This window comes from Microplitis demolitor, chromosome 9 (assembly GCF_026212275.2).
Source record: "Microplitis demolitor isolate Queensland-Clemson2020A chromosome 9, iyMicDemo2.1a, whole genome shotgun sequence".
Taxonomy (NCBI): domain Eukaryota; kingdom Metazoa; phylum Arthropoda; class Insecta; order Hymenoptera; family Braconidae; genus Microplitis; species Microplitis demolitor.
In genome coordinates, this window is record NC_068553.1 from 5,075,625 (window position 1) to 5,085,349 (window position 9,725).

Genomic DNA, 9,725 nt, shown 5'->3' on the forward strand with positions numbered 1-9,725 from the left:
GAACAGACCATTTGATAATCTTCGAAGATAAGAACTGGTACAACCTCGTTACTAATACAGACCTAGAATCCTGTTATAACTTGGAGAAGTTATACATTTGCACATCGAGATACCCACTCTACGAAGCAAGTATTGAACCACCTTGTGAGATGTCACTCTTCCTAAAGACAACATATCAACCATTCTACAATTGCGACATCAGGATAAGTAGAACTTACAATCCCTATTGGAAAGCACTGACCACTTCATCTGGATGGCTTTATTCATTACCTACCAAAGAACCTCTCCAAATTTCCTGTAAAGGACAACCGACGATTCATTCTAGACTTTCCGGAACCGGGATAATTAATTTATCTCCGGGTTGCGCAGTAAGAACAAATTACATTAAAATCACCGGACATTATGGTGTTGAAGCGCCCCAAATATTTGACAGTTCTCCTAAGGTAAAATTAAACATTGGAAATCTTATACCTGAAGTCCAAACCTTTCTACCACTACAAAAGAATCTCAACAACCCAGGTAACAACGCTTACATTTCTGCTAACATAGGACAACTATCACATGACTATACACTCTCCAGTATCACGAGAGAGATACAAAATACTCAAAATTTGTCAACAACACGAGTTGACCATTCCTATATCTTATATGGACTGGTTGTCGCCTTAGCCATCACAACTACTTACGTTTTCATCGCCATGTGTTTGTATGTCAAGAAGAGACTATACGAAATACACACCTATAGAAGGAGAAGAACTAGAAACAATCAAACCTGAGACAACTTACTCGATGCCAATCACCTTTAAACATTACTACCAACCTGACGAAGTGATTTACGATACCCCTAGATGACAGAGAAAGAAAAGACACAACGAAACACGTATGCAAGGGAAAAAACGGGTTATGACCAACCCTCCAGAGACCAACTACGCGCCAACCATTACCTACGAAATTATAACCAACCAACAGGGGGAAAAAGGAAGACACACAGAACCCAAGAGAGAGTATGTGACGCGATAAATAAAACCCTATTTAACCCTACTTAATGACTTACGAAACGCGTGATATAAACGCGGTTCAACGAAATACAAATAAAAAAAAAAAAAAAATTGAGGGAAATAATGATAATGAAAAAGTATACCGAACTTTTCCTGCAAGAGCGACAGACCGTCTATACGATGTTCTCGAACCAGAATCCCGATTCTCTGGTTTCACTTCTGCTCAATTACCTGGAGGACAGGCACCCCGCTAGTGATTTCAAAGCGGATATGAGGATTTATTTACTAAAGGCTACCCACTTCAAATATAATTACATACTGGCGGAGTGCATCGATATGGTGGAATACAGTAGTGGCGAGGATGACGAGGTCTTAATTTAATCACTAGAAAAAAAAAACCCGAAAGTCCTTTTTTTTTCTTTCTACCGTGTAAGTCACCTACGATAACCCTTCACAGTACTTCATTCATTCCCTTCCCCCTTAGTTAGAATAACGATAACCCGCTCATTTTCCCTTATAATCTTATTCAACCAAAAGAAACGGGAGGTCCGTCCTTACTAAACTCCTTCCCTTGCTCTGCTGCCAAGATCCTACAATATTAACTTCGTGAGGTGTACGGAAGTTCTATTTATCCCGAGATTTAGCCCTTGATTGTTCCTGTTTCCTCGTAAATACATATATATATATATACATTATTTTTTTTCTCCTCCTTTCCCCTTTTTTCTCCTCTCCTTCCCTCTCCCTCCTTCACCCTTTACTCTCTCTCTCGGTTCCTAAGTACAACTAACCCTAAGGTTGTTATCACTATGAGTGCCGCATATTAATCGTGCAACCTCCCTTGCTTGTCATCTAAGATCAGGTGTTCTGAGAAGAAGGTTAAGATAATAAATTCTTTTTTATGCCTATATAACTCATTACATAATTAATTAATCAGTTGTTTCATAACAATACTTCCGTTACGCCCTATGAAATAATAAACTTCGAATTTCGGAAACTGCATGTAATTTTGGGCACATCTAATTACTTGCGAACTCATAGGCTAGACGTCTACATCTTTTCTTTGTGTGTCACTTTTTTTTATTAGTAAAAAAAAAGAAAGAAAAAATCGAAAAGATAGTTACCATGTAGGCCAAATATTAACCAAATGGCAACGCTCATTATTATGCGACTAACATTTTTTTTCTCTATAAAATGCATTACTATTGCTGATCTATTGCTTATAACCTTAGATATTATGTAATGAGAAATTTATACTATGTTTTATCGCTATGGACGACAAATTAGTCGCTAACCAGTTGCTTATAATTTTGAACTATTTGTGCAAAAAAAAAGAGAAAAACAAAAAAAAAAGATATTATATTATTATATATGTCAAATACGACCAATAATCAATTGCTTATAATCTTAGATACCAAGTATAAAAAAATTTATACTATGTTTTATCGCATAGACGACAATTGAGTCGCTAATTAGTTGTTTATAATTTTTAACTATTTCAGTCAAAAAAAAAAAAAGAGAAAAACAAAAATAAGAAAAAAAATTATATTGTTATCTACGTCAAAATACGAGTGATAATCAATTGCTTGTAATCTTAGAGATGAGGTATAAAAAATTTTTATACTATGACGACAAACCAGTCACTAACCAGTTGCTTATAATTTTCAACTATTTTGTGTAAAAAAAAGAGGGGGAAGGAAAACAAAATTTTCCTCAAGATAAAAAAGATATTATATTATTATATATGTCAAGTATGACCAATAATCATTGCTTATAACCTTAGATATTATGTAATGAGAAATTTATACTATGTTTTGCCACCATAGACAACAAATTCAGTTGCTAACCAGTTACTTATAATTTCAACTATTAAGTGCAAAAAAAGGGGAGGAAAACAAAATATTGTTCGTTTTAATTTTTTTTTTATATACAATTATAGATAATACGTATGAAAAAAAATTAATATCATATTTTATCACTATAGACAACAAATTAATTGCTAACCAGTTGCTTATAATTTTAACTATTATGGTTCAAAAGAGATTTTTTTTTCTTTCTCTCTTCAAAAAAAAATCTAAAAAAAAAAAAAAAAAGAATATTATATTATTATATGTGTTAAAAAAGACCGATAATCAATGGCTTATAATCTTAGATATTGTGTGTCAAAAATCTTATATTATATTGTACTAAACTGGGCGACAAATTAATCACTAATCAATTGCTTGTAATTTTAAGTATTATGTAAAAAAAAAAGAAAAAAAGCTTGATGTTATAATAGAGCCACTCTAAAAGAATAAATTTTTTTTATAATCTATCATTTTATCCGTTATATTTAACAACGAATCAATTGTTATAACCTGAAATATTGTGTGCCAATGGAAAACTCTAATATCGATACCATAATTGAACCACAAGTTGAATAAACTTCTAATTATATTCTATTATTATATGCGTCGTTTCAAAAAAAGGAGTCCCTAATACTTGTAACTTAGTTAGTTGCGCATAATACGTATAATTATATACATTTTTTTTTGTGTTTAAATGCGTTCTAATGAAATCAAAATCATATACAAGCCATGAACTCTTTTACTGTCTCTCCTTATTCCTTTTGTTTGTTTTTTTTTCTCTCGACATTATTTCCCTTGGATAAGAACGGTGACCGCGGCAGTACCTTATCCAGGCACTATCGTAAGCCCCTTTGGTGAACATTAGAGACTCTTACCTGCTTATAATACTTACTAAAAATAAAAGGCTATTTAACCTTCCTGGTTAATATTATCCACACAACTTAAAAAAGAGTTTTTTTTCTATTTTTTTTTCTTTTTATGTTTATGTATGAATAATTAACTAAGAAATACAAGAAATCATACCAGGTAAGAGGAGGGACAGGAATGAGGTACTAAACGCTTAACTCTTTCTCTCCCTTTAGTGTCAGGGGTATTAAACTCATGTTATAATCTAAGCACGGTAACTTATTTAAGAATAGATGTATTTAGAGTTAATTACAATTTAAGAATAGAAGAATCCCCCTGGTCACCACCACTGTTGAACTTACATCCCAATACTACAATAACAAAAAAAAACAAGAAGAAAAAGGGGGACATCGGGCCGCCTAATAAAAAATGTACTCGCAACTCCAAATTAAGGTTATTTATTGAAACAATTCCTTACGACTAAATACATAAGGTATACGATTATACATGCATAATGTTAATCAGCTATGCCTTTTTGGCCCTGAAGATCGTTTCCTTTGGCTAAGGCCCAACAGTCGATACTCCTTCCGCAGCTCATCCAATCGAAAGGAAACCACAGCAGGAGCCTTGTTGAGGTCCAGCCACTGCAGGAAGTCAAAGTGCTGGAACTCCATCAGATACTGAAACCAAGAAAAGGGAGAATGAATATATGTGGTTTACCTTTTTTGTAATGTCAAGAAGGGACGTGAAACGCAATGAACTTAAAAAGAAGGGGTATAATAATTACAATAAATCCTTACCCGAAGATAAAAAAAGAAAAAAAAAAAAAAAAAAAAAATTATATTATTATTATTTGAAATTTTTTAAAATGTGAAATTTGTGTTTTTTGACAAGTTTTTGACAGGTATCTATCTGTTCGAATGTGCTCGAAAGTGTTCCGAAAGTAGCCGAAAGTAGCCGAAAGTATCCGAAAGCATCCGAAAGCATCCGAAAGTATCCGAAAGCATCTGAAAGCATCCGAAAGTACATCGAAAAGTGTTCTGAAAGACACTTCCCAGACACTTATAGGCATCTTTATTTATAGGCAAGTTTATCAAATCTCAAGTACTCAGCAAAATTAAAATGAATAATTTTAGTGCAACCATCATCGACATGGCAACTCTAAACAAGATAACCATAATTTTCATCACCGTCATAAGCACCACGAAAGGAACTGCTGTCCATCTAAAACCACTGGAACCCAGTTCGGGGCTCTACTATGAACACCTCGCCGATGTCCACCTTACTCGAGACGACTGGAAACTAACCACTATGATAGATCTAGCTTTTCTAGAGCAACAACTCCCTAACATAGCAGATTTGGAAATAAATTTTCTGGACCGAAACTGCAGATCGACAATTGGAGAAGACGACTGCAGACACTACGTACAACTTGACGACTACAAGCACATTCTTCGAGAATCAACTGAGCGAATGAAGTTAATAAGACAACTGGTCGGTTCTGGACAAGTAAATAATCGATCATCTTTGGTTGAACAGAACAAATTAGACATTCTTCAACATTATCTCGACAAGTTCAAAAAGATTGTTTTTGCTTCCTCTCCTGAAGATTCAGTACTACTCGAGAAGAATAGACAAATAATTCATTCAGACTTACACGATGACTTAAATCAATTAATACTACGCCGCGGTAACTACTATAGATACACAACTCCTTTAGAAGAAACAAGTGGTTTAATCATCAAAAATAATGTAACTTACTCGCACTACGTTATGCGACTGAGTTCTTGGAGTGCCCAGGCTCGAAGTTGTTTCGAAGACTACCACAATCATATGGAAGACGTTTTGGAAGCAGTTAATTTTGTTCTAACCGGAAAGATCTCTTCGAGAATTCTCAGTCCAAAAAGGATTTCAGAAGTCATAAAAAAATTTATTAAAAATAATCTACAACATCAATTTCCAATAACTGTCAAGGACCTCAACAATGAAAAAGCTTCTCAGATAATGAAACTTGAATATGAATCACTTAATGATAAATTAATTTTGACACTTCAAATACCACTAATACGGCCATCAAAATACAACTTGTACAGACTCTACGCTTATCCCGTCCAACAAACCTTTGGGAATAACACCAAGGTTTCAGCTTATATCCAACCTCAAACTGATTACTTGATGATGTCTACAAACCACGCGAGTTACTCGCTGATTCTAGAGAACGAACTTCAACAATGTATAAAATCGGAAGGATCATATATTTGCAAACCAAATTTTGTAATATATGAAACTGCTGTTCATCCTGCATGTGAAGCTGACCTACTAACCAACTCAGATTTCGAATCATTCCAGAGATGCGACATAAGACTCAGCAGGACCCACTATTTATGGTGGAAATCCTTAGAAAAAATTAAGGGCTGGATCTCCTCTATACCACATCTGAGCTTAATTCAGGTCCAAAATCCAGAAAAACCTACATAATATGTAAAGATATCCGGCACCGGAACCTTAAGTCTAAGTCCTGAGGCTTCCATACGGATGGGCTATGTAAATTTATTTCGGATCAGCAGATTCAGACCTCGAGATTCCGCTTCAACCACAGCCTACCATTGGACTGAACGTAACACAACTATTCCCAGAAATAGACAATTACGAACCTCTCAGCTTCACCAACTATACGAACGATAACTCTACAAATCTACCTCTCATCGACTCATACGGATTTAAATCCTACGATTTTACCTTGGATCAAGTAAAAAGAGAACTACAAACAACTAATTTGCCCAGAAACCAAAACTGTTTACCCCCTTATTTCTTGCATGGAATAGTACTTATTTCACTAATTTTAGCAGGATGCTTAACATTCTTATTTAGAAAATTAATTTTGTGATATACTAGGAATAAATTGCCAACCTTAGAGACCGGAATAACTTATCGGCAGTGCACCAACATCCACGAAGATCTGGAATTTTCAGACTCTGACGAAAGAAAGTTATGTGCAAAGGTCTCCCCAACAATAGACTAACCACTGACGAAGAAAGAGACGCTAGTATAATAACGATCCAACAACATAAAAACTTGAGCCAAAGTTTCGAGGATTTTTGTGAACTCACGTCATTCCTAATCCATCGAAACCACTGGAAGACAGCACAAGCTACAAGAAAATAACGGACAAGACTAAGTATACGAAATAATCTCCTTTGCGACGACTCCTTTTACGAGGAGGCATACAACATAGACCCCATCAAGGAACTCCGAGCTTACCAAAAGGCTCTGGGAACATTTCAGTTATTTCTACCATCATCATTGGATATAACTGACCTGGACCGAGCTATCCAAGCCAGTCACCGCGAACACTTCCAGAAAATCTTTTTACGAAAATATTGGATAGAGAATTCACTACATCGTTGCATTCGACACAGCTATAGAATCAGTTCGCTAAGCAATCGGTTCGAAAACTTAAGAAACACCTTCTTTTTCCACTTGTGAACAATACCTTTCAGGGTAGTATGGACATAGTGATTGACATCCAAGGATTTTGGGACAATAGAAAAGAATTCATTCCAAAAAAAATTGCATTAGTTGTGGCCACCGAAGACATCTTGGGCCACTGGATAGTCGAACAACCATTTCCATACCACAAATTATCACCTAAGGTACGCGAAAGAAACGACTGGGTCACTTCAAATCATCACGGTATTCACAGGTCAGAAGGTGACACGCAACTCCATCAAGTATTAAAAATCCTAAAGAGATACGCTAGGAACGCACGCGCAGTTTCCACCAGAGGAGAAATCAAAGCTACCTATTTACAACAAGTATTAAAACGTGACATAGTTAATTTAGAAAACAGAAAATACAACTGTCCTAAGTTCGACGTCATTCGGACATCATCAACCACTTGTACCAACCAAGGACTCAAAAAGAATTATTACTGCGCACTAACCAACGCAATCTGCCTGAGGCAGTGGCTACGTAATCAACAATTGAAAACATTCCCTTTATGAAAACTACAATGTCGCATACAGTAACCAAACATTTCCCCCGGAATCTCTCAGTTGGTCTAGACATGCAATTTGCTTACATCGTCTCGTCCATAATCCTCCAAGACCACTGGTACAGTCGAAAACACATAAGAGCACTGCGACGACTTCGCCGCAGTAGCATATATCAACAACACTCCGACCCACTAGACCTAGAGAAAGATCTACGAGTATTACCCAAACCTGTGAGAATCAATGAAGATATCGAAACGAGCCCCTTAGAGATACACGCAGCTTGGATTATTGCCCAAGACAAACACCTAAGGATACAAGTCATGAGGAATTATTGGAAAAGCAAGAGCCACCTCAGAGAACAACGCAAAATACGTAAAGTCCAACATGAATACTTTCCAGAAATAATCTACAAAGTAGACTTGCTTCGTTTATTTAAAGAGATACCATAGGCAGACGTTCGCACCAGTCTTTACCTCGAAGAAACTATAATCCGGTTATCCTACCTAATTACAGTCAGACACTTTCATCAACGACCTTTAACCTACTGCTACCTCAACCTCATGGACGATATATTATTCACGGCTGATACGTTCAACTCGTATCCTTACAAGTCGTAAAAATATAGAAGAATTTATATATATATATATATATATATATATATATATATATAGTATTTTTCTCTCTTGAGAGGAAAAGGTACATGAGAAACCTATTTTTCTCAAGAACTATGGTGACATAGTCAGAAACAGTGAGACAAAGGCGGCAACACAAAACGATGCGTTCCGAATAGACCTTCAGTCCTGTTTTTTTTATATATATAATAATTAACAGAGTGAACATCAGTAGTGAAGATCGCATAACGGTTCACCCTATACGTGAGAACCCAAAAACCTCATGCACTTAGACCTTTTTTTTTTATGACGCCGACTTACTGACGCCAGAAAGTCGTACCGGACAAAAATACCTATTTGAGCGTTGTTAACGCTTTACAATTAAGTCGCATTGTACTAATGGACCATGCGTATTTTATATCTTCTCTTTCTGGAAATTTCATCATTTTTACTTAACGTACTTTCAAAATTTATGTATCCGTTCCCATTCAACTAATCTAACAATAGAAGCGGTAATATTCTTTGATTTTTCATCTTAAAATTATAGACCACCCAACTCATGCGCACCTGCATGTGATTCTTGGAAATTAGAGAAAGCTAATGGAAACCTCCAAATTTATGGTTTCCTACACGGGCATGCTGAGCGACAGAGTGGCGCCAGCCTACTTAATAGTCAAAGTCTGTTTCCCAGGGATCACACGTGTGCATGGGCCTAGAACTTTCAGGCGAGTCCACGTCCTCTCATATGGGAAACTGGTTACCACCACTTTTCATATGTGAGGATCATATAAAAAGACCATGGACTTTAGCTCATCAGTTCTTTTGGGAATCAAACTCTGAACCTTACTGAACTCCGGACACTTGACGGTGTTCGCGGCTAGAGGATTGATATCTCGATTGAGCATTCGGTTAACGGTAGCTGGGCGTACGAACCGGACCTTGATCGTTGTAAGCACTCGAATGATCGGTATATCATTTGCTACTAGTCGCAGGAGAATAATTGACGTGATATCAATCTCACCATTCGGTCAACGGTAGCTGGGCATACGAACCGGACCTTGATTGTTGTAAGTCAAGAACTAATATCAATCGGAAGCACCGGTAGCGGTGATTATCTTCATATTATTTCAACCCATTTTATTTTATTTATTTTTACTATTTTTTATATTGAAATATACCACTAGAAACGTGAAAAATCAAAGACTATTTTACCGCGATAAATGCGAAGATTTTTGAATAATATTTTTACCGCGAAAATACGCGAAGATTTTATAAATAAATATTTTATATTACCGCGAAGACGCGAAGAATCTGAATAATATTTAGAAATTATTTTACCGCGAGAAACGCGAAGACCTTCATTTTAATTTATCCTACGGAGATTTAAAACGCATAAACATTGAAACTGATATAAATGAATAAATAATTCGA